At 38.3% G+C, this 24935-nt stretch overlaps 1 long non-coding RNA gene across 3 annotated transcripts in view; it reads left to right on the top strand.

Annotated features, from left to right (window-relative positions):
- The first annotated feature begins 1150 nt into the window (after positions 1–1150).
- The window catches only part of LOC140844348 (uncharacterized), a 53064-nt gene continuing 29279 nt past the window's right edge, over positions 1151–24935 (top strand). Inside the window, exons 1-3 of one of the 3 annotated variants that reach the window (XR_012122497.1) lie at positions 1151–1373; positions 5780–5873; positions 22453–22565. This is a non-coding gene — a long non-coding RNA (uncharacterized lncRNA). The remainder of the gene's footprint in view (positions 1374–5779; positions 5874–22452; positions 22566–24935) is intronic. The other 2 variants (XR_012122511.1, XR_012122489.1) reach the window with 2 other exon arrangements.

The following is a 24935-nucleotide window of genomic DNA, read 5'->3' as shown; positions in this document are numbered from 1 at the left end:
ATTCTTGGGTTCTGTGAATCTGGTGCTGTTTTGCTCATTCAGTTTCTTTTGGTCCTCCTTCTCTAGAGGTAAGTGAAATCATTTGATACTTGTCTTTCTCTCCCTGGCTTACTTCACTGAGCATAATACCCCTCTAGCTCCATCCATGTTGTTGTAAATGGTAGGATTTGTTTTTTACGTATGGCTGAATAATACTGCACTGTTCATGTGATGGACACTTAGCTTGGCTATTGTGAATAGTGCTGTGATAAACATAGGGGGTGTACATGTCTTTTTTCAACTGGGCTGCTGCATTCTATCATTAATTTATCTATCTACCTATTTATTTATTTATTTATCATTAATCTACAATTACATGGGTAATATTATGTTTACTAGACTCTTCCTATCAGCAATTTATCAAAGGTTAAGGGACTATGAAGGCTGGTTGGGAAGGTAGGGAGAAGGGTGGAAAGGAGGCATTACAATTAGCTCTCGTAATGTGGGTGGGAGGTCCCATGGGGAGGTCAGTATAGTACAGAGAAGTCAAGTAGTGATTCTATAGCATCTTACTATGCTGACGGACAGTAACTAGTGGGGTATGTGAGGGGAGGGCTTGATGATCTGGGGAGTCTAGTAACCGTCATGTTCCTCATATAATTGTTGACTAATGATCCTGAAAAAAAAAAATACCCGCGTATACCAGACTAGATAACTATGAGACCCAGGAAAAAAAAAAAGGTCGGAGAGGGGAGTGTTGCTGCAGCGTAAGCTCCCAGCCAGCGTCCTCCCAGTCCCTGCAAGCTGCCACGATCTCCTGATCGCTCCGCAGGGCTTCCAAGGCCTCCCCCATTAGGCAGCGCGGCGCGGTGACCCCGGGGTTATTTTCCCAGGGCGCCTGCACGCCGGCCCTGACCACCCTCTGCGCTGGCGCTGGCGCTCACGCTCAGTCCCTTCCGCCATCGTACCCTGAGGCCGCTTGGCTGCCGAGCCGCCGCCCTCAGGGCATGCCTCCTGGGCAACCTCGGGGGACCTCCGGGCTGGGGACCAGCGGGTCCGGGCGGCTGGGGCTGGCTGCCAGGAGGAGCGAGGCATGCGCGGGCTCAGGAGGCCCTCGAGGGTAGGCCTCTTGCCCGGCCTCGCCCAGACGAACGCTCCTCCCTCCCCGGGAAGCGGCGAACCGCCTCCACTCCCCACCAGCCGCCGCTTCCACCGTCGAAGTTCCCTGAAGGCCTTCGCCCGTCAGAAGGGTACAACCAACGTGGAGGCGCTGCGAGAGCGGCCGCTCACACCTCTCCTCGCCTGGCCCGCCTGCCCCTCGCGGCTACCTGTCTCCGCCCCAGGGCGCCCTCGACCCAGCCCGCACCTACCGCCTGAGGGGCGCGCCTGCATTTGTAAGTTTTTAAGTGCTGCTAGAAGATTGTAACATTCATAGTTTTATAATTGAGATATACTGATATATTGCACTGTGTTAGTTTTAGGTGTACTACATAATGATTTGATATATGTGTTATACATGGTGAAATGATTACAGCAGTAAGTTTAGTTAACATCCATCACTATATAACGCTAGGATTCTTTCCTTCTTGGGATGAGAACTTTTAATATCTACTCTCTCAACATTTAAATATACAAATGCAACATTGTTAACTATATTCACCATGCTGTATATTACATCCCAGGACTTGTGCATCTGGTACCTGGAAGTTTGTAACTTTGGACCTTCACCCATTGTGCCTATCCCCTAACCCCTCCTCATGCCCGCCTTGTCTGGTATTCACCAATGTGTTCTGTATATGTATGAATTCTCCATTTTTTGTTCTGTTTTGTTTTAGATTCCAAATGTAAGTGACATCATACAGTATTTGACTTAGTTCACTTAGGGTGCATCCATGTTGTTACTAATGGCAGAATTTCCATTTATTGATAACTGAATAATATCACATTGTGCATATATATGTACAACATTTTCTTTGTCCATTCATCCATCAGTGGACACATAGATTGTTTCCATGTCCTGGCTATTGGAAGCAATGCTGCAGTGAGCAGAGCAGATATTTTAAGATTGTGATTTCACCTCCTTTGAAATACTCAGAAGTGGAATTGCTGGATCATGTGGTAGTTACACTTTTTATTTTTTACTGAGGCTCCATGCTGTTTTTAGATAGCAGCAGGACTAATTTACCTTCTAACAATGCACTGAAAGGCAACCCTTCTCTCTACATCCTCGCCAACACTTGGTATTACTTGCCTTTCTGATAATAGACATTCTAACAGGTATGAGGTGATATCTCATTTTGGTTTTGATTTGCATTTCCTTGATGATTAGTGATATGTAGCACCTTTTCATGTGCCCCTTGGCAATTTGTATGTGTCCTTTGGAAAAATATCCATTTACATCCCTGCCCAATTGGTAATTGGGTTGTTTGGTGGGTTTTCTCCCCTACTGAATCCCATTAATTCTTCCTATATTTTAGATATTAATCCCTTATCAGATATGTGGTTTGAAAATATTTTCTCTCAGTCTATAGATTGTCTTCTTTATTTTGTTGATTGCTTCCTTTGCTGTACAGAACCCTTTAAGTGTGATAGAACCCTACTTTTTGTTTTTACTTTTGTTGCCTTCTTTCACTCTTGGTGTCAAGTTCAAAAAACCATCAACAAGTCCAGTGTCAGTGAGCTTACCCTCTTATGTTTTCTTTGAGGAAGTTCATGACTTAAGGCCTTAATGTTTCAGTCTTTGATCCATTTTGAGTTTCTTTTTGTGTATGGTGTAAGATAATCATCCAGTTTTGTTATTTTGCTGTGCAGTTTTCCCAACCATTTGTTCAAAAGACTGTCCTTTCCCTCTGTATATTCCTGGCTCCTTTGTTGTAAGTTAATTAACCCTGTATGACTGGGTTTATCTCTGAGCTGTCTATTCTGTTCCGTGGATCTCGGTGTCTGTACTGTACTGCTTTAATTATTATAGCTTTATTGATAGAGTTTGAAATCAGGGAGCTTGATGCCTCCAGCTTTGTTGTTCTTTCTCAAGATGCTTTGTCTTTTCAGACTTTCGTGGTTCCACACGCATTTTAGGTTTGTGCTAGTTCCATGAAAAATGCCATGGGGGTTTTGGTAAGGGGTTACATTGAATCTGAGGATTGCTTTGTGTAGTATGTAATGATAATCATTTCAGTCTAGGAGCACAGACTCTTTCCATTTCTTTACCTATTCTTCAGCTTCTTTCATCAGTGTCTTACAGTTGTCAGCATACAGATTTTTTCACCTCATTGGTTAGATTTATTTGTGGGTATTTTATTATTTTCAATGCAGTTATAAATGGGAGTTGTTTCTTAATATCTCTTTCTGATAGTTCACTATTAGTGTGTAGAAACACAGCTGAGTTTTGTATATTGATTTTACATTCTCAATATTATTGACTGCATTCAGTTAGTTGTAACAGCTTTTTGAGTCTTTAGTGTTTTATGTGCATGTGATATACATATAATGATGGTTTTGCTTTTTTGTTCTGATTTGGTTGCTTTTTGTTTCTTTTTCTTGCCTAATTGCTCTGGGTAGGACTTCCACTACTTTGTTGAATAAAAATGCAGGAGGCCACCCTTTTCTTGTTGCTGATCTTAGAGGAAAAGCTTTCAGTTTTTCACATTGTGGATGATGTTAGCTGTTGTCTTACCACATACGACTTCAATTATGTTGAGGTATATTCCCTCCATACGTACTTTGTTGAGAGTTTTTGTCATGAATACATGCTGAAGGATTTCTCAAATGCTTTTTCTGTATCTCTTGACATGATCATGTGGTGTTTTTTTTATGGTTTTCAAAATTTTTTATTAAGGTTCTATTGATATACACTCTTGTGAAGGTTTCACATGAAAAAACAATGTGGTTACTACAGTTACCCATATAATCAAGTCTCCACCCATACCCCAATGCAGTCACTGTCCATACCCCAATGCAGTCACTGTCCATACCCCAATGCAGTCACTGTCCATCAGTGCAGCAAGGTGTCACTGATCACTATTCACCTTCTCTGTGCTACAGTGTTTTCCCCATGGTCCCCCACCACATGTATACTAAGCATAACACCCCACGATCCCCTTCTCCCTCCCTCACTCGCCACCAGCTCACCCACACCCCTCTCCTCTGGTAACTACTACTATCTTCTCGGAGTCTCTGATTCTGCTGCTATTTTGTTCCTTCAGTTTTGCTTTGTGGTTATACTCCAGAAATGAGGGAAATCATTTGGCACTTGTCTTTCTGCACCTAGCTTATTTCAGTGAGCATAATAACCTCCAGCACTATACATGTTGTTGCAAATGGTAGGATTTGTTTTCATCTTATGGCTGAATAATATTCCATTGTGTATACGTACCACATCTTCTTTACTCATTCACCTACTGATGGACACTTAGCTTGGCTCCTGTGAATAGTGCTGTGATAAACATAGTGGTGCATGTCTCTTTTTTAAACTTGGATGCTGCATTCTTTATTTTATTTTATTTTATTTTATTTTATTTTACTGTTATTTATTTAGTTTTATTTTGGTATCATTAATCTACAGTGATATGGAGAACATTATGTTTAGTAGGCTTCCCCCTTCACAAAGTCCCCCACACAAACCCCATGACAGTCACTGTCCATAAGCATAGTAAGATGCAGTAGAATCACTACTTGTCTTCTCTGTGTTGCACATCCCTTCCCGTGCCCCCCGCCCACACATTATACATGCTAATCATTGTAATGCCCCTTTTCTTTTTCCCCTTCCTTATCCATCCGTTCCCGCCCATCCTCCGCAGTCCTTTGCCCTTTGGTAACTGTTAGTCCACTCTTGGTTTCTGTGATTATGCTGCTGCTTTGTTTACTCAGTTTTTCTTTGTTCTTATACTCCACATATGAGTGAAACTGTTTGGCACCTGTCTTTCTCTGCCCGGCTTATTTCACTGACCATAATACCATCTAGCTCCATCCATGTTGTTTGCAAATGGTAGGATTTGTTTTCTTCGTATGGCTGAATAATATTCCATTGTGTATATGTACCACATCTTCTTTATTAATGCATCTATTGATGGACACTTTGCTTGGCTGTTGTGAATAGCGCTGTGATAAACATAGGGGTGCACATGTCTTTTCTAAACTGTGCCACTGCATTCTTTCTTATCTATGTATGTATGTATGTATATATGTATGTATGTATCTATCTCTCTATCATCTATCTTTTTATCTACCTAATCATCTGTCTATTTATCACCTATATCTATCTATCTATCATCTATCTATCTATTTATTTTTAATTAATCTACAATTAAATGAGTAACATTATGTTTACTTGAGTACCCCATCACCAAGGTCCCCCCAGATACCCCATTGTCGTCACAGTCCATCAGCGTAGTAAGATACTGTAGAATCACTACTTGTCTTCTCTCTTTGTACAGCCCTCCCTGTGCCCCCCTTCCCACATTATATATGCAAAATCTAATGTGCCCTTTGTTCCCTCCTCCCTGATCCTTCCATTCCCACCCATCCACCCGAGTCTCTTTCCCTTTGGTAACTTTTAGTCCATTCTTGGGTTTTGTGAGACTGCTGCTGTTTTCTCCTTCAGTTTTTTCTTTGTTCTTATACTCCAATGATGAGTGAAATCATTATATATACATATATATGTAGGCAAGAACCTCTAATGTTTGCTAAGTAGATGCAGCTCCCCACGGCTGGGCAGTGCCCTCCATCTGGGGGTGGAGTTTGCAAGAGCAGGACTGTTGCCTGGAGATTCCATGATGTCACAGTGGTGCCTTTTTCCTAGAGACAGAATGTGTATGCTGAGAGGAACAGCTGTGATTCTGGTGAGGTGGACACTGAACTTGACAGCATCAGGTAAAATGGAATCCAGACCCAAGGTACTGTGTGCTTCTTTTTATTTTGGTGTCAGTACTAAACAGTTCCATGAGCAACATTATGGTTTTTAGACTACCCCCATTACCAAGTCCCGACCACATAGCCCGTAAGAGTCAATGTCCATCGGCCCAGGAATATGCTGTAGAAGCGCTACTGATCTTCACTGTTTTATACTGCCTTGCCCATGCCTGCCGCCTGCCCACATTATGTGTGCTACTCGTAATGCCCCATTATCCCTCTCTTCCCTCCCTTCCAACCCATCCTCCTCAGACACATTCCCTTTTGTAACTGTGAGTCTATTCTTGGGTTTGGTGAGGCTAGTACTGTCTTGTTCCTACACTCTTTTTCTTTTTTCTGATACTTCACAGGTGAGTGAAATCATTTGACACTTTTCTTTCTCTATGTGGCTTATTTCACTGACCATAATACCCTCTAGCTGCATCCATGTTGTTGTAAGTGGTAGCATTTGTTTTCTTCATATGGCTGAATAATATTCCACTGTACATCTTCTGATGGACACTTACCTTGGCTTTTGTGAACGTAGGGGTGCACATGTCTTTTTTAAACTGGGCTGCTGCATTCTTTCTTTCTTTATGTATGTATGTGTGAATATATGTATTTATTCATTCATTCATTTGTTACCTATATCTATCTATCTATCTATCTATCTATCTGTCTATCTATCTACCTACCTATCATCTACCTATCTATCTGTCTATCTATCTTTCTGTCATTAATATACAATTAGATGAGTAAGATGCAGAGAAAGACAAGTATCAAATGTTTTCACCAACCTCTGGAGGAGAACCAAGATAACCTAAATGAACAAAACAGCCCCAGGTTCACAGAATCCAAGAATAGACTAACAGTTTCCAAAGGGAAAGGTACTGGGATGGATAGTTGGGAATGGAGGGTAAGGGGAGAGGGAAAGAAAGCGTACATTATGATTAGCATGTATAATTTGGGAGGGCTGTACAACACAGAGAAGACAAGTAGTTATTCTACAGTGTCTTACTATGCTCATGGACAGTGAATGCAATGGGGTATCTGGGGGCATCTTCGTGATGAGGGAGTCTAGTAAACATAATGTTACTCATGTAATTGTATATTAATGACAGAATGATAGATAGACAGATAGATAGATAGATAGATAGATAAACGAATGAGTGAATGCATGAATAAATAAATACAGAAGAAAGAAAGAAAGAAAGAAAGAAAGAAAGAAAGAAAGAAAGAAAGAAAGAAAGAAAGAAAGAAAGAAAGAAAGAGAGAGAGAGAGAGACAGAGAGAGAGAGAAAGAAAGAAAGAAAGAAAGAAAGAAAGAAAGAAAGAAAGAAAGAAAGAAAGAAAGAGAGAAGAGAGAGAAAGAGAGAAAGAAAGAAAGCAGCAGCCCACTTTAAAAAATATGTGCACCCCTATGTTTATCACTGCACTATTCACAATAACCTATCTACAATTATATGAGCTACATTATGGTTACTACACGCCCCAGATCAAGTCTGCCCCACATACTGCATTACAGTCACTGTCCATCAGCATAGCAAGATGCTATAGAATCACTACTTGTACTCTGTACTATACTGACTTCCCCATGGACGTCCCCACACATTATGTGAGCTAATCGTAATGCCCCCTGTATACTCTTCTCCTTCCTTTCCCAACCAGCCTTCCTAGTCCCTTACCCTTTGGTAAATTGGTGATGGGGGGAGTGTAGTAAACATAATGTTACTCAGAAATCATTTCCGCACAGGGCTCCAAGCAGACAGCCAACCAGTAGGCAAGACCTAGTTCTAGTTCCTGTCCTACATGGTAAGCTTTACTTTGTTCTCTGTCCAGCCACTTACCGAACTGTAATTTCTCAATCTTTTGTTGCTTATTTTCATTTCAGAAAATATGTACTACTTTCATGTTACATTTTCAATTCAGGTTGTTGGTAAGATTTTGTGTATTTTAAGTATTCACAAAGAGACCCATTATCTAAGAATCAAATACCAACCATAAAGAGATACCTTTAGAAAAGTTTCCCTTGAGTTCCTGAATCCATCCATTCAATTCTCACAAAAATGACAGCCCTGCTTCATCATCTGAAGTTGTAGCCTTTTCAGAAATTTCTTGTAAACATGGAATTTGTCTTGAAGAATCTCTTGAACCATATTGAGCATGTGTTCAAGAATGAAGACTCGGCTATCTTGGTGATCTTCAGACATCAAAAAACAAAAACCAGAGAAAACTATAGTTGATTATGTTGTCACTCAAGAGTTCCTGTTCAGGTATTCCCTTTGCTCCACTTTCTCCTGATCTCAAACCTGATTTGGAATCCTGCCCCACCTATAGATTCTGATCATCCTGTCATCTGATATCACTGATTGGTCATGTTTTCTGCAGTAATTTTCTGCCAGGTTTTCTTCCCAGTTGATATTTACACCCACAGACTTTTCCCCTACACTGCCAGCTACTTCCATGACTTTGGTTGCCTTCTTATTGAATCTCTCCAATCCTTAAGCAGAATGGGCTTGGAAACACATGCATTCTGTTTAAAGAAAATAGATTGTGGTGCTGGATCAAATCCAGAAAGTCAGTAATAGTTGAAATTAAGAATCACATAATTCTATATCCCTAACAGCAAAAATGTGGACTTCACTGACCCTGAGTGGGAGGGAGGTCTAATTTTATAATAACTAATTCTAATCTGGAATGAATCAGGATGAGCCATTCAAAGTAAAGATCCAATTGCCTAATCTTCCTAACTGACTTCTCCCTTCTAGATCTATGAGGGGCATAGCTATTAAAAGTAGCTAGCTACCCATGTTAAAAGATAGCCATTCCCTATTAAGGAACTCCACAGTCATTTGGATATAGGAAAGGCTGGCTCTTGCAGCTATGATTGCAGTTAACATTTGAAATGGATCTCAACTGTCATGTCCAGAAGATAACAACAATCCTGGCGTCATCATTTTGCTTCTTAACTCTGTGACTTTCAGCAAGTTTTTTGCATATCTCTTTGCCTCAAGTTTTCCTCACTGGCAATATAAAGGATAATAATAGTTCTCATCTTCAGGACTGCTGTGGGGATTCAGTGAGATAACCTGTGTGATACACTTAGCACAATACTGGGTGCACAGTGGGATTCAATAAAAGTTGGCTATTACTAGTAGCAAAAGTTAGTAGAGTTGAAGAACTTTCTTAAAACAGATCAATGGGTGCCAGATCTTCAGGCAGAATATCTCTGATCTTGCAGGGGACATGTATTTGATTTAACTCTGAAAGCGAAACAGCTGTTCAATAGCTGTCTGTGACACTGGAGGAATGGGATTAGTTATTCCTAACTAGATATTTCCTCATCTAAGAAAAAAAGCAGAAATACTAGAAACAAGTAATTCAAAATCATGAATGGTATAACATACTGAGTTAGCATTTGGGAAATGATACGTGTGTCACCCAAGGATAAGATTTTGCCTCTTCCTCCAGTATTATTGCAAAGGAAGGAAATGCCCACTTGACTGTTTACTATATACCTTGTTCCCATGTTTTATTCATGTTTTGTCTGTGATCAGTACTCCAAACTCAAATTCTTTCTTGTTATTCAGTTAGGAGAGATTGTGTGTTCATGCTGAATAAAATGGAAAAAATAGGGTCAATGACTGTTGTACATGGGGATCTTTTTTGGAGCTCTCCAGTATGCTTTGCATAGTTTTTATAATAGTGTCACAAATGATTCTTCATGCTTAGCTTCTGTTCTCTGTGACAATTTGTATTCATGTCTCCTCTGTTGGATAGTTGATCACCCCCCCATATCCTGTTTAGATGGTTAGCATGTCCTTTCTCAATCTGCTGTCCTGGTGTGGTGTGCAGTAGCATAGATGTTGGAGACACAAACCTGGGTCCAATGTCTAGTTCTAACTTTTCAGGCTGTGTGATTTTCAGCAAATAGCTTAACTCTTTGAAGCATCAGTTTCCAATACGTAAGGAAAAGTGGAGGTGCTTTCTATATTTCACTAAATTGTTTTAGGAAATTAGATATCATACATATATATATAATTTAATATAGAAATAATTGTTGCCTAATAACTGTTAATTTCCAACCTCTCTTTCTTACACTTAAACATCATTCTCCTGGTCTCTGACTGTACTTGTAGAGCCTCGATAATCCCAGAGAATCCTTCTTGCCATCCCTGGTAGATGACTTAGATATAATAAAAAGAAAGAAAGAAAGAGAGAGAGAGAGAGAGAGAGAGAGAGAGAGAGAGAGAGAGAGAAGAGGAGGGGAGGGGAGGGGAGGGGACGGGAGGGGACGGGAGGAGAGGAAAGGAGAGGAGAGGAGAGGGAGAGAGAGAGAGAGAGAGAGAGAGAGAGAAAGAAAGAAAGAAATTGAAAGAAGGAAGGAAGAAAGAAAGAAAGAAAAAGAGAGAGAGAGAGAAAGAAAGAAAAAAGAAAGAAAGGAAGGAAGGAAGAAAGAAAGAAAAAAGGAAGGAAGGAAGGAAGGAAGGAAGGAAGGAAGGAAGGAAGGAAAAGAGAGAGAGAGAGAAAGAAAGAAAGAAAAAAGAAAGGAAGGAAGGAAGGAAGGAAGAAAGAAAGAAAGAAAGAAAAAGAAAAAGAGAGAGAGAAAGAAAGAAAGAAAGAGAAAGAGAAGGGAGGAAGGAAGGGAGGAAGGGAGGGCAACAACTAATGAACCCCATTCATTCCTTTCCTCTAGCTAATTTTGGATGCCATAATTTATATGACATTATATAAGAGATGACTGATTCCTAGAATCCCATGCTGACTTCCATTTAAAAAACATATGCAACTGTGTCATGTGTAGGGTCTTAATTTAAAAGAAAGGACCGTTATGGCCCTGCTGTCCAGTCACAAAGCAGCTGGGGACCAAGGCTCACACACACAGAAGATGATGGAAGAACTTAACAGAGCACCAAACAAATAAGGGCAAGTTACCTAATACAAATCAAACTGTACATAAGTGCTTGAAGGTATTTAGACTCCGACAGATTAGCATTGATTCAGTGACATTTATTGAGCAGTTTTTATGCATCTGGCAGTGTGCTTGGAGCAGGAGATTAAAAATAATGAATACTACATAGTCCATGCTCTCATGAAGCTCCCCGACTGTTGAGAGAGGCAGGCACATAACCAAATAAACACAGGGCATACTCAGCAGCACTTCTACAGTGCACAAAAAAAATGGTCTCCGAGTTGTTGTCAGAGGGGCAGTAGGACCTGGTTAGGCCAGGGACAGCAAACTCAAACTCCTAGAGCAGTGAGGGGCATGATGTAAAGGAAAGAAACTTTCTTTAAAAAACAAAAGAAAATGCCATTCAGTACAACACACTTACTGCTCTTGGCACTTTACTTCTATTAACTCATTAAAATTTTCACTATTCTTTTTCTCCTTACTCTTATTATCATCTCTATTTTACTGTTGAGGAGACCAACCCGTAAAGAAATTGAGCAACTAGTCTAAGGTCATGTCACCTGAAGTAGCATCGTCAGGACACAAACCTAGGCAATCTGGCTGGGTCTGTGCCCCCAGCATATACCACACCTCTTGTTTTTATATTAAAAAAAAGCAGTTGTACAATACTCAGCCTCAGTGTTCAAGAAAGAATAGGAACTGATGGAGACTAACCAATTGTCATTTTCAGAAATGATACCTTGCTAATCCTCTCTTCTTCCCCCTTAAGGAGCCAGAAATCAAACTTTTCTCTCTCCTATTAAGTATCCAAAGTTTTAAATTGAAATATGAATCCCTCTATGGATCAAACAAAACATGATCACAAACTGCAACAAGCTCCTGTGCCACCAGGCTGAGATCTCTGGATTAGGCAGACAAAGAAGGTAGCAGGGGGAATTACATGCAAAGGTTACACAGAAGCATGAAGGAGGCCATGAGTAATACGAGTGCTTAGAAAAGAACAGAAAGAGCAGGTGAGCCTGGCAAGGCCTTGGTAGTAAGGATTTTACCCAGTTTGCAAAGGGAAGCTACTGAAGAACTTTGTCGCTGTGGCACTGTTCGAGGTGGATTAATCATGGAAAGTGAGTAATCATGTAAGATTAATCTATTTAACCTATTCTTATAACTTCTACCCCCTTCTTGCCTCCTGACACAAATGTGCAGAACTGACTTCTCCTTTCTTTGGGCTTCTGCTGTGGGTTTATATTGGCTCATGTAACACTTGGGCACACCTCTTTCCTGATAGGTCTGTCCTTTAGTAGTATAAGGCACTAGTGTAAAACACCTCTAGGAAAAGGAATATCTTATTATTGCCTGCATTTCTAGAGTATTAGACAGTGTTGGATGGGTAATAGACATGAGAATGTTTGTTGAATGAATGAATAAGTGAATGAATAGATGCACAAGTATTTTCAGAGATTATGAAGGTTTGAGCTGGCTTTTGAACACAGGAAAGCCTCTGAGTATATCATCTCTTTTAGATATTTTGTCTGTTGTTCTGAGAGGATGCTGTTATTTTACGCTACCTTTTGGGTTAGAACCGTTCATTTTTTAATCTTTTTCAATATATCAACAAATCCAACAAAACAATCTTTTTCAAAGTTTCCTGTGTGAGACAGCTATTGCTGTACCACAAAACACCCCGATAGTCAATGCTAGAAGCAACAACCACTTGTTATTGCTCATGAGTCAGCGTGTGGTTCTATTGATTTCAGCTGGATTCAGCTGGTCTCAACTAGACTCATTCATGTACCTGTGGTCTGTTAGGACTCCGTCTACCTCAGTGCCAGATCCTCCTGACTGCACTGGTTTTGTGTTCTCACCATGTTCATAGTTCTTTTGCAAAACATGTGAATGACAGATTAGGACTACCATCTCAGTGACTATTATTTCCACAGGAGGTGGATCATTCATTCATTCATTTTAAGTAGTTCAAGACTAACTCTGTGCTAGACATTGTGCATGATATTAGGAATAGAGAACTGACTAAGATAAAGTCTCTGACCTAGAGAAGCCAGACTCTAGTGGGGGAGACAAATATGCAATAGAAAAATTATAGTCCCAGAATGTAGCAATAGCAATGTAACAATAGAAGAGTTATGAGGTGCAGAGGAGGGAGTGATTTCCTATGTGGGGTAGGGAGTTGGTGGCAGAGCCAGGTAAGAAAGGGCTTCTTGGAAGAACAGATGAATGAACTGTTATTGTGATCTGCCACTATTTTGTAGTTGCATCTAGCTACCTCTGGCCAGGATTACTAAGGTTTGCTGCCATGTGATATTCAATTAAGGTGTTGACCTTTGATAGGTATAATGTTAATTTGTCATTTGAATTGTGAAATGATAACCCAGCATGCTTCCTCGCTAGCCTGTAGTTCGTACCTGGCAGGACAGGGCCACACTTGAGTGCAGGCCCTGGACCTAGATTGCTTGGGTTTGAACCTCAGCTCCACTCTTTAGTAATTGTGCCTCAGTTTTCTCTTTTGTAAAATGGGGATGACAGTGTGAAAACTGAAAGCATTCATATCTCTAAGGGTAGGGCCTAGCACATAGTAAGTGCTCATTAATTGTTACTTATTTTTGAGGATTTAGGTTTTTCTCCCAGACTTTTTCTCTTTCTCACTTATAAAGAGGAGATAAAAATTAACCCACTTTGGTTGGGTTGTTGTGAAGATTTAATGAAATTAAATATATGGACATCAGTTTGAACAGTGTCTAGTACACTGTTAAGTATACATTATTGTTATACTATTTATATCATGTTTATTCAAAAAATTGAAGACACCTATTCTTAGTTTCTAGAGGTTCAAAAGCATTTACTTAATATATATATAGTCTTCTTTTTCACTAAGCAGAGGCCATAATTTACTTATTTATTTCCCTTGAGAAGCATGGTAGGATTGTGGCTGGGCCAAGATTTCCTGAGAAAAACTTCGAAGTGGTATTTAAGTGGTGGGGGTTTTACGTGGTCCTATGTTGTAGTGTGCTAGGAAAGCAAGTCCTGGTACGCCTCTTCCTGCAAACTGGCACACACACCCTCGCTCATGGCAAGGGCACATCGCGTGACAGCTCCCACTGCATCTTCTTGTACCATCTGCTATTTGATTATGCAGAGAAGTAGCTGATCTTCAGATTGTAGTGTTTACTGTCTCCAACAGGTATTAGCAATTGCTTAGAAAGATGCTAACAAAAGTAATCAATAGGTAAACAAAGATGAACCACTGAAAATAATATAATGAGATGGTAGACATCAGCTCAAATACACTGTGGTTGCATAATTATAGAATTTTCTGGACAAATTTAAAATTAGTTAAATAAAGGTAGAGTTTATTCAAGGAATATCTGGCATAGAGTGAAAACTGTATAACTCTTAAATGAATGGATGAAAATGAAAATTTTATGAAAATGCTTGTAACATTGATTGCATGCTGTCTGTCAGAGCAAACACTTTAAAAGCTATGCTTTGATTATTCTAAAAATGAAGAGATTTTTCAGTACTGTGGAATATCTGTCAGAGTTGTTTCTCTAAATACTTAATGAATTTTATAATATTGTGGTGACCTGTGGAATTTGTAATTTAAAGACCACAGATACGGAACAAAGGGGAGCAGGAATCATATTCCTGAATTAAGACAGCAGTCTAAGCATTAAGCATTCAAGATCTTAAGAGAATTGAAATGCCAATCTATGGCAAAGCCTTGCAGGATCATTTGTCACTGTGTTTGATTATGCTCTAAGGCTTTACTGGATTCTAAGGTGTTGCAGTGGAAAGAGTACTGGACCTGGAGTCGAATGAACCTCGATTTGTGGCCAGCAAGCATCAGGGATGCCCTGCACTTAGACTACACTATGTGGGGCCCTTAAAGGAGTCATACTCACTGATGGTCCTGCATGGATTCAAATCCTTGCTCTGCGACTTACTAGCTGTGTGACATGAACCAGGTTAATTAAGCTTTTGGAGTTGAGGTTCTTTCCTCTGCTGTTAGGTTGAGCACTAAATTGGATAACAGTGTAGTATGTATAATATCTAGCATAGTGTCTTGCCATGTTCAGTGGTTTTCCCATATTACCACTGTTAATTAACCACAGGAAGGTACTGACTCAGGATCTGTATTAGAATAGACATTTTTGCATCTGTATATTTTGCCTCATCTAAGAGGTAGCTTTACATAGAGCCACACTTAACACAAAGACTCTGGGCTAAGACCTTCTGGGGTCAAATTCTGGTTCAGCCACATAACTAGCTATGGTACTTGGTTGAGTTAAATAGCCTTTTCTTACTTCAGCTTTCCCTTCTATAAAATGTGGGTAGCAATAGTATCTACCTCATTGGGGTGTTATGGGGATTAAGTGAATTAACATTCATAACATACTTGGAGAAGTCTCTGATGTACATTTAACACAGCATAGGTATCTGTTAAAATAAAATCTGATGGAAATTCAGAGATCTGTAGACTACTAAAAGAAATGGTGAATTACCGTGTGGGGACTGCTTTTTCCTGACAAACAAGCTGCTTCAATTAGTATGCATGATATCTTGACCCATCATCAGGACATGGAATTTAAATTATTTTGCCTGTTTTTTGATGGACATTCACATTGTATCAAAGAATATGCTGGGTAGAATTATGGTTTCAGTCTGTGAACATAAGACAAAAATAAAACTAAATAAGCGCATTAATTTTTTTGAGTTGAGATACAGAGGATTGAATTGATCACACTCCTCAGTATCATTATTGGTCTTTGCAAGGGTCCTCTCTTGAATGTATGTATATACATATGAATGTATGTGCATACATTTGAATGTTTATATATATATATGTATTAATCTATTTATGCCTATACTTATTTTTTTAATTTTCTGAATTTTTTATTTTATCAAATATACATCACAGTGGTTCAACTGTCCCCCTCCCTCTCCTCTCCTCTGCTGCCAACTCTCCTCCCCATTGGTAACCACAAGTCACTTCTCAGTGTCTGTGAGTCTAATACTGTTTTGTTCCTTCTGCTTTGCTTTGTTTTTATATTCCACAGATAAGTGAAATCATATTGTATTTGTATTTATCCACCTGGCTTATTTTACTGAGCATATGGATCCCTCTGGATCCATCTATGTTGTGGCAAATGGCAGATTTTTTCTTTTTATGGCTGACTAATATTCCATTGTGTATATATACCACCTCTTCTTTTTCCATTCATCTATTGATGGACCCTTAGGTTGCTTCCATATCTTGGCTATTGTAAACAGTGAAGCAATAAACATAGGGGTGCATATATATTTTTGAATCAGCGATTTTGTTTCCTTTGGGTAAATTCAAAGAAGTGGAATTACTGGGTCAAATGGTATTTCTATTTTCAGTTTTTTGAGGAACCTCGATACTGCTTTCCACAGTGGTTGCACCAATATTCAGTCCCACCAACAGTGTAGGTGGTTCCCATTTCTCCGCATCCTCGCCAGCATGTATTATTTCTTGTCTTTTGGATAGTGGCCATTCTAACTGGTGTGAAGTGATATCTCATTGTGATTTTAATTTGCATTTCCTGATAATTAGCGATGTGGAGCATCTTTTCATGTGCCTGTTGGCCATCTGAATTTCTTCTTGGAGAAGTGTGTGTTCATATCCTGTGACCATTTTTTAATCGGGTTATTTCCTTTTTGGGTGTTGAGGCATGTGAGTTCTTTATATATTTTGGATGTTAACCCCTTATCGAATATGTCATTTGCAAATATATTCTCTTATACCGTAGGATGCCTTTTTGTTCTGCAAATGGTGTCATTTGCTGTACAGAAGCTTCTGAGTTTGGTGTAGTCCCACTTGTTTATTTTTTATTTTGTTTCCCTTGATTGAGGAGATGTGTTAAAAGAAAAGTTGTTCATGTTTATATTCAAGAGATTGCTGCCTATGTTTTTGTCAAAGAGTTTTATGGTTTCACGACTTACATTCAGGTCTTTGATCCATTTGGTGTTTACTTTTGTGTATGGAGTTAGACAATAATCCAGTTTCATTCTCTTACATGTAGCTGTCCAGTTTTGTTGTCGAAGAGCCTGTCTTTTCTCCATTGCATATTCATGGCTCCTTTATCATATATTAATTGACCACTGATGCATGGGTTTATATCTTGGCTCTCTATTCTGTTCCATTGATCTATTCTGTTCTTGTGCCAGTGCCAAATTGTTTTGTTTACCATAGCTTTGTAGTAGAGCTTGAAGTCAGGAAGCATAATACCCCCAGCTTCATTCTCCCTTCTCAGGACTGCTTTGGGTATTCAGGGTCTTTTGTGGTCCTTAGGAGTTTTAGAACTATTTTTTCTAGTTCATTGAAGAATACTGTTGGTATTTTGATAGGAATTGCGTTGAGTCTGTAAATTGCTTTGGTCAGGATGGCCATTTTGACAATATTAATTCTTCCTGTGGAAAGCATGGGATGTATTTCCATTTTGGAGTGTCTTCTTTAATTTCTTTCATGAGTGTCTTGTAGTTTTCAGGGTATAGGTCTTTCACCTCCTTGGTTAGGTTTATTCCTAGGTATTTTATTCTTTTTGATGCAATTGTGAATGGAATTGTTTTCCTGACTTCTCTTTCTGCTAGTTCAATATTAGTATACAAGAATGCCACAGATTTCTGTGTATTAACATTGTATCCTGCAACTTTGCTGAATTCAGTTATTAGATCTAGTAGTTTTGGGGTGGATTCTTTAGGGTTTTCTATGTATTATATCATGTCATCTGCAAATAGTGAGTCTCACTTCATCCTTACCAGTGTGGATGCCTTTTAGCTGTTTGTGTTGTCTGATTGGTGTGGCTAGGACCTCCAGTACTATGTTGAATAAAAGTGGTGAGAGTGGGCATCCTTGTCTTGTTCCCAATCTTAAAGGAAAAGCTTTTAGCTTTTCACTGTTATGATGTTGGCTGTGGGTTTTTCGTATATGGCCTTTATTATGTTGTGGTATGTACCCTCTATACACATTTTGTTGAAAGGTTTTATCATGAATGGATGTTGAATTTTGTCAAATGCTTTTTCAGCATCTATTGAGATGATCATGTGTTTTTTATCCTTCTTTTCATTAATATGGTGTGTGATATTGATGAATTTAAAAATATTATGCCATCCTTGTATCCCTGGAATAAATCCCCTGGTCATGATGGGTGATTTTTTAATGTATTTTTGGATTCTGTTTTCTAATATTCTGTTGAGGATTTTTGCATCTATGTTCATTAGGGATATTGGTCTGTAATTTTTTTTGTGCTGTCTTTGGTTTTACTATTAGAGTGACACTGGCCTCATAGAATAAGTTTGGAAGTATTCCCTCTTCTACTTTTTGGAAAACTTTAAGAAGAATGGGTACTAGCTCTTCTTTAAATGTATGGTAGAATTTGGCTGTGAAGCCATCTGTACCTGGAGGTTTGTGTCTGGAGAATTTTTTGATTAACACTTCAATTTCATTGCTGGTTGTTGGTTTGTTCAGATTTTCTATTTCTTCCCAGGTCAGTCTTGGAAGTTTGTATTTTTCTAGAAAGTCAATTTGTTCTAGGTTGTCCAATTTATTGGCCTATATTTTGTCATAGTATTCTATAATAATTCTTTGTATTTCTGCATTATCTGTTGTGATTATTCCTTCTTCATTTCTGACTCTGTTTATGTGTGTACACTGTATTTTATTCTTGATAAGTCTGGCTGTGCATTTATCTATTTTGTTTTATTTTCTCAGAGAACCAGCTCCTGCTTTCATCGACTTACTTCTATTGTTTTATTCTTTATTTTATTTATTTCTGCTCTGATCTTTATTATGTCCCTCCTTCTGCTGACATCGAGCCTCATTTGTTATTCTTTTTCTGGCTTCTTTAATTATGATTTTAGACTGATTGTTTGGGATTGTTCCTGTTTCTTGAGGTAAGCCTGTATTGCTATGTACTTCCCTTTTGGAACTGCCTTTGCTGCATCACACAGATTTTGGGCTGTTGTGTTTTGTTTTTATTTGTCTCCATGTATTGTTTGATTCCTGTTTTAATTTTTTCACTGATCCATTGACTATTTAAAAGCATGTTGTTTAGCCTCCATGTGTTTGTAGGTATTTTTGTTTTCTTTGTGTAATTTATTTCTAGTTTCATACCATTGTGGTCTGAGAAGATGCTCGATACAATTTCAATCTCTTTGAATTTATTGGGGCTCTTCCTGTAGCCTAGTATGTGATCTAGTCTGGAGAATTTCCCATGTGCACTTGAGAAAAATGTGTATCCTGCTGCTTTTGGATGGAGATTTCTGTAGATATCTGGTAAGTCCATTTGATCTAATGTTCAGTGCCTGTTTCGTTATTTTTTTTCTATCTGGTTGATCTGCTTATTGATGTGAGTGATGTTTTAAAGTTTCTTAAATTGAATGTGTTGCAATCTATTTCCTCCTTTAATTCTGTTAGTATTTCTTTTATATATTTAGGTGTTCCCATGTTGGGTGCATAGATATTTATAATGGTTATATACTCTTATTAAACTGATGTCTTTATCATTATGTAATATCCTTTTTTGTCTCTTGTTACTTTCCTTGCTTTGAAATCAGTTTTCTCTGATATAAGTACTGCTACTCCTGTTTTTTTTTATCCCTGTTATTTGCATGTAATATCTTTTTCCATCCCTTCACTTTTAGTTTGTGTATGTCTTTGGGTCTGAAATGGGTTTCTTGTAGGCAGCATATAGTTAGGTCTTGTTTCCTTATCCATTCCGCCACTCTACGTCTTTTGATTGGTGCATTCAGTCCATTTACATTTAGGGTGATTATTGATAGATATATAATTATTGCCATTTTATTAATTTTCTTTTTTGTGTGTGTGTCTCCTCTCTGTTCCTTTCTTCCTCTCTTATATTCTTCTCTTGTTATTGATGTTTTCTTTTAGAGTTGTAATTGGATTTCTCTTTCTTTTTAAATTTATTTTTGTTTTTTGTGTATTGATTGTAATCTTTAGTTTTGTGACTACCAAAGGTTCAAGGATACCTTCTTGACTATATAATTGTCTATCTTAAATCACTGATTACTCTATTTCAAACACAATCTAAAGGTACTTTTTTTTTCATTTTTTCTTCTACTTCTACATTTTTTGTATTAAATGTCATAATCTGCACTTTTTTATATCTCTTGACTGGTTTTGTCTATAGTTGATTTTGCTTCTTTTTTTGTTTTAATTTCATACTTCTTTGGTAATTAGTTGGTCTACTACCTTTACAGTGGATTTATTTTCACTGGTGAAAGCTATTTAGCCTTAGGGTCATTTCCATCTACAGAAAATTCTTTAACATATAATTTAAGACTGGCTTAGCAGTGGTGAATTCCTGCAACTTTTGCTTATCTGGAAATTGCTTAATCCTTGCTTCAAATTTAAATGATAACCTTGATGAGTAGAGGATTCTTGTTTGGAGGTCCTTCTGTTTCAGTACTTTAAATATATCATGCCTCTTCCTTCTGGCCTGAAGAGTTTCTGTTGAGAAGTCTGCTGATAGCCTGATGGGATTTCCTTTATAAATAATCTTTTTTCCCTCTCTGGCTGCCTTCAACATTTTCTCCGTATTCTTGATCTTTGCCATTTTAATTATACATCATGGTTTGTCTTCCTGGGTTCTTTTTTTAGGGGATCTCTGTGCTTCCATTACCTGAGTGTCTGTTTCCTTCCCTAGATTGGGGAAGTTTTCAACAATTATTTCCTTAAAGATATTTTCTATCCATCTTTCTCTTCTCCTTCTGGTATACCTATTATGCAAATACTGTTTCCTTTGGATTGGTCACATAGCTCTCATCATTCTTTCATTCCTAGAGATCATTTTTTTCTCTCTGTTCCTCAGCTTCTTTAACTATTCTCTAATTTCCATTTTATTTACCATATCCTGTACATGTTCTAATCTACTTTTAAATTCTTCCATTGCTTGTTTCACTTCAGATACTGTATTCTTCAGCTTCAAGTGGCTCTTTTTCAGGTTTTCTCTCTCTTTGTTGAAGTCCTCCCTGAGATCTTGAATGCTTTTCTGTAAATCCATAAGCATGTTTATGACTTTTATTTTGAAATCTTATCAATAGGATTGGTGATCTCTGTTTCATTTATCCCTTTTTCTGGAGTTCTGTCTTGTAGTTTTGATTAGATAAAATTCCTCTGCTTGTTTATTTTGTCAGGGATTCTGTGTTTCTTTCTTTTTTCATTAGATGGTCTCTGCTATGCTTTCTGGTCTTGTCTTTGTGGTCTTCTCCTCTTCCTCAGGTGTAGGAGATCTGTTCTGCTGTTTTCAAGTCATTTCAGGTCTAATTGTATTTGTTGTATTTTCCTTCTTTATGTGTTTTTTTTTTTTTTTGGAGGAGGTTTCTGTCTTGCCTTCTTATTCTGCCATCTTTAATCTGATATATATTGGAACTTGGTCATTTTCTCCTCCTTTTTTGAAGGAATAGCAGAGTCATGAGAAGACAGAAAGTTCTGGAGGTCAGAAGTACAAAGTGAGCCTCAGAGGGCTAACATCACTGAGTTGGCAGGAGGCAGGACTGATTCCTTCTGGAGACTCTGGGGTAGAGTCTGTTTCTTGCCTCTTCCATCTTCTAGACACTGCTCATGGCCTCTTCTTCCATCTTGAAGCCAACTCTATATGCCTATATTTACTACTTTCACTTCCAGTAATTCAAAGGCACATGAAATATTTATAGATAACTTAAAAAATAAAACGATACTAGTAGAAATATCCAAAGCAATTTAGGTTTTATATAAACACTACGCACAGCTTTCTCCTCCCCGCCCTTCCAAAAACCACATTTTAATGGAAACATTATCATATTCATTTTTCTCTCAAGGAATCCTGTCTACCGTGTCTGTAGTGTGGGAACTCATTTTTTTTATATGTACCCTGATTTAAAAAAAAGGAAACATATAGAGCCACACATTATAACTTATCAGTTTGAGAATCTGGGCAATTCATTCTCAGAATATGGCCAGTTTCCTGCTTTGTAGATTATTCTGTTCTGTTGCTTCTCTTACTGTTTATCTCTCCACCTTCCCTTTAGCTCATTAGTATTTCTATATTGAGCAATTCTGAAGAGGGGAAAAATCAGTCAAGGCAAGGAGGTTTAGTTTAAGGTTTGGTGGGTGAGAAGTTGACTCTATAGTCTAAAATCAGATTATTTTTTTATTCTGTGGATTTCCTTTATCCATGTTATTTCTGTCCTCAATAGCACAGATTATCACGAGTTGATTATATTGTATAACAGAAGCACACACAGCTAAAGATTTTTAGATTTAGAACTAAATCTTCTAGGTAACAGTTATTTAATTGGTTATAGTCTGAAGAGTGTTAGTTGAGGTAATGGTAATGATACATGTTTCCTGTAGCAATGAGGTCCCGTACCTGTAGTAAGGGACTGTTTACATCCTTCAAGTAGCTGATCCAGCCTCTTAAAAAATGGATCAGGTTATGTTCTCAGCCCTTTCCTATTCCTCACAATCCCCTTTCACTCACACAAGCTGATTTCTTGTTAGGATCTAGGGTAACAGAAACAGTACATTTGAAATATTAACCATAAATGTGAATGAAGCCCAAGCACCTGCCCTAAATCATGGCCATCACTCACTTCATGTTTGTAAGTCTTGTAAAAGCCCTCATGTTGTTTCTTTTCAGGCCTGAAGTATTTTTTTGTGAATGGCTCTTGGCTTACTGTGTTCCCAGGGGGTGACATGCTGTACAGCCATGGGATGCTTAAGGAAAGGGGACCTGAAGACCATTTTCCATGGGTAGGTCAGAAAAGGACATAGGGAAATTCTGTGCCCTTGGTGGAAATGGATTTGTGTTGAACTTGCACAATATATGAGTTCAGTGTCATCTGTTTTCAGTATTTCCTGAGCAATTGATTTATTCCACATTATTCATGAACTTTGCAGCAGTTCCACTTGTCAGAGCCTACTCTGTAGGGGTCAATAATGAGAGGAAACCTGATGTTAGTGAATCCAGCTTAAGTGATTCTGTCATGCTAACGATTCAATATATCAGGACAAATGCCAGCTCCTTCCAATATGTTAATTCCTCTGATCTGATTTACATAAACTATAGTCAATGAAATACAACCTCCCCCTCTAAAATAGTTACTGGAGATTTATAAAAGATTTTTAATTAATTAATTTTTTTTGTCTCTTCCAACATAAATTTGTGAGTTAAAGAAAGGGACATGGAAAGCAACAATCAGATTGGGAAGAGGATATAAAATATTACAAAGGCCAAAATATGACAATATAAAATCCATAGGCATAAGTTTAGTTGTGTCTTAACAATACTGAGCATTTGCACTGACTACTTCCAAGAGGAACTATTACTTTCTGAAGAAACTTGGGAACAAAGCATTGATATATTTTTACTACAATTTGAGTTGAATTTTCAGTTTCTCTAGTCTCCTGAAGTAAATCACTAGTTCGTTAGTTTTCCCAGAGGATTATTATATCTGGGTTTCCTATCTCTCCTCCTAATCCACATTATCTCCCTGGGGCCACTCACATGTGACAACAATATTTATTTTAGAATCACCATTTATTTTACTCTCAAGTTCAAGGTGAATATATACCACAATTTAAAATTAAAATTAAGAGAGCAGAATTTCCTTTTCTAGGGTGAAATACATAGTTATCTGATTTACCCAATGAAGTCATTTCCCTGTTCTCTTTTCTTTTAACAAGCTTTAAGATTTCTATTCACTTGGAATTCTTTTAAAAGATTTTGTCAATTGGTCATCACCTGGGATGTTTAGCCTTCTATTGGCAACTGTCATTTGCATTCAGACTGAAAACATTTCTCTTGTCCACTAATTTCCTTCTCTTGTGTGTTGCAGTGTGGTTCAAAATTTACTTCCTTATTCATAATCATTAACACAGACTACTTTATTCATGTAACTTTGTTAGAAGTAAAAAAAACAAGATGAAACAGAACAAGATAGACCTAGAATTTTATTGTTGACATTTACTCCAGCAGTTTCATGCCTCTGAAAACTCCCTGTGGTAGTTTTCCATCTCAGTTAAGGTGAGATAACAATGATGTAGCTAATGGCAGTGAGCACCATCAATTAACAAAGAGCAAAATCAGCAGTATGGACTGCTGCTTCCATTTTTGCTGAAGTGCTGACCTGCCATGGGGCCCAGTGACATGTCTGTTAGTCTGTACTTTCAGGTTGTAAAGTGAGTTTTATAAAGTTATCCAATTAATTCCCCTTACCTAAGTTGCTGTGTTTCATCTTTCTGAACTTCCTCCCCATTTAATTTTAACTATGCAGAACCTAGTTACATTGAAAATTAGTACAATGATTTGTCCAGACCATATTTTGCTCATAACTGGCCATAATACATAAAATTTGGATCAATACTTTCACGTGATTCCCCCCTACAGTGAGTAGGGAAAGGTGGCTTTATTAAGACATCTGTAGTATTTGAAGTGGGGGATTGTGGTGCAGGATGAGAGGTCCAGTTAGTAAGTGATCCATTACATGCCTTGACTTTCTAAAGATAGCCCCTGAGGCCTGAATAAGGGAAGTGTTTTGATGAGTAACTTAAAGGAGTTCATTTATCCTCCACGTTTACCTTCGTGAATAGGCTAGATTTCATACTCTGTGAGAACAAAGACTGATTTTCCTGTTTCACCATAACAAACAAAGTGCTATGCCATGTGGTTGATGATGTCTGTGTATCTTGTAGAATTTTCTAAAAGATAAGGGTCCCCTTTTCCATACCTATGTTGCTTTGTATAATAAATTGCTAAAGATTAATCCCTCAAGCTAGTATTAGTATTAATTTGTTTCACCAGGAGACCTAGCTGATTTGAAAGTTAAATCTTCACCTCTGCTACTAAGAAGTCTTCTGACTTTAGCTGAGTTGGGCCACTTGTAATGTGATAGGAAATAAACAATCTGGGCGCTCTCTTTGGCCTGCAGTTTTGTCAGGTCTTCAGGATTTTCCTTCCAAGCCTTTCCAGGCTGCTGGCTTATCCCATCTCCTGTCATGTCCTGACAGTGCCAGGTTCTCTGAGTGCTGAGCCATCAACTCTCTGCTCTGAGAACCTGCTGTAGGCGACTCCTCTACCATGCTAGTTGGAGAGGACATAGGGCTTCCTCTGTTCCCGTGACA

The sequence above is a fragment of the Manis javanica genome, chromosome 1, assembly GCF_040802235.1.
Source record: "Manis javanica isolate MJ-LG chromosome 1, MJ_LKY, whole genome shotgun sequence".
In the NCBI taxonomy this organism is placed as follows: Eukaryota; Metazoa; Chordata; class Mammalia; order Pholidota; family Manidae; genus Manis; species Manis javanica.
The sequence above is the reverse complement of the archived record's forward strand: the minus strand, read 5'-3'. Positions and strand labels throughout refer to the sequence as shown.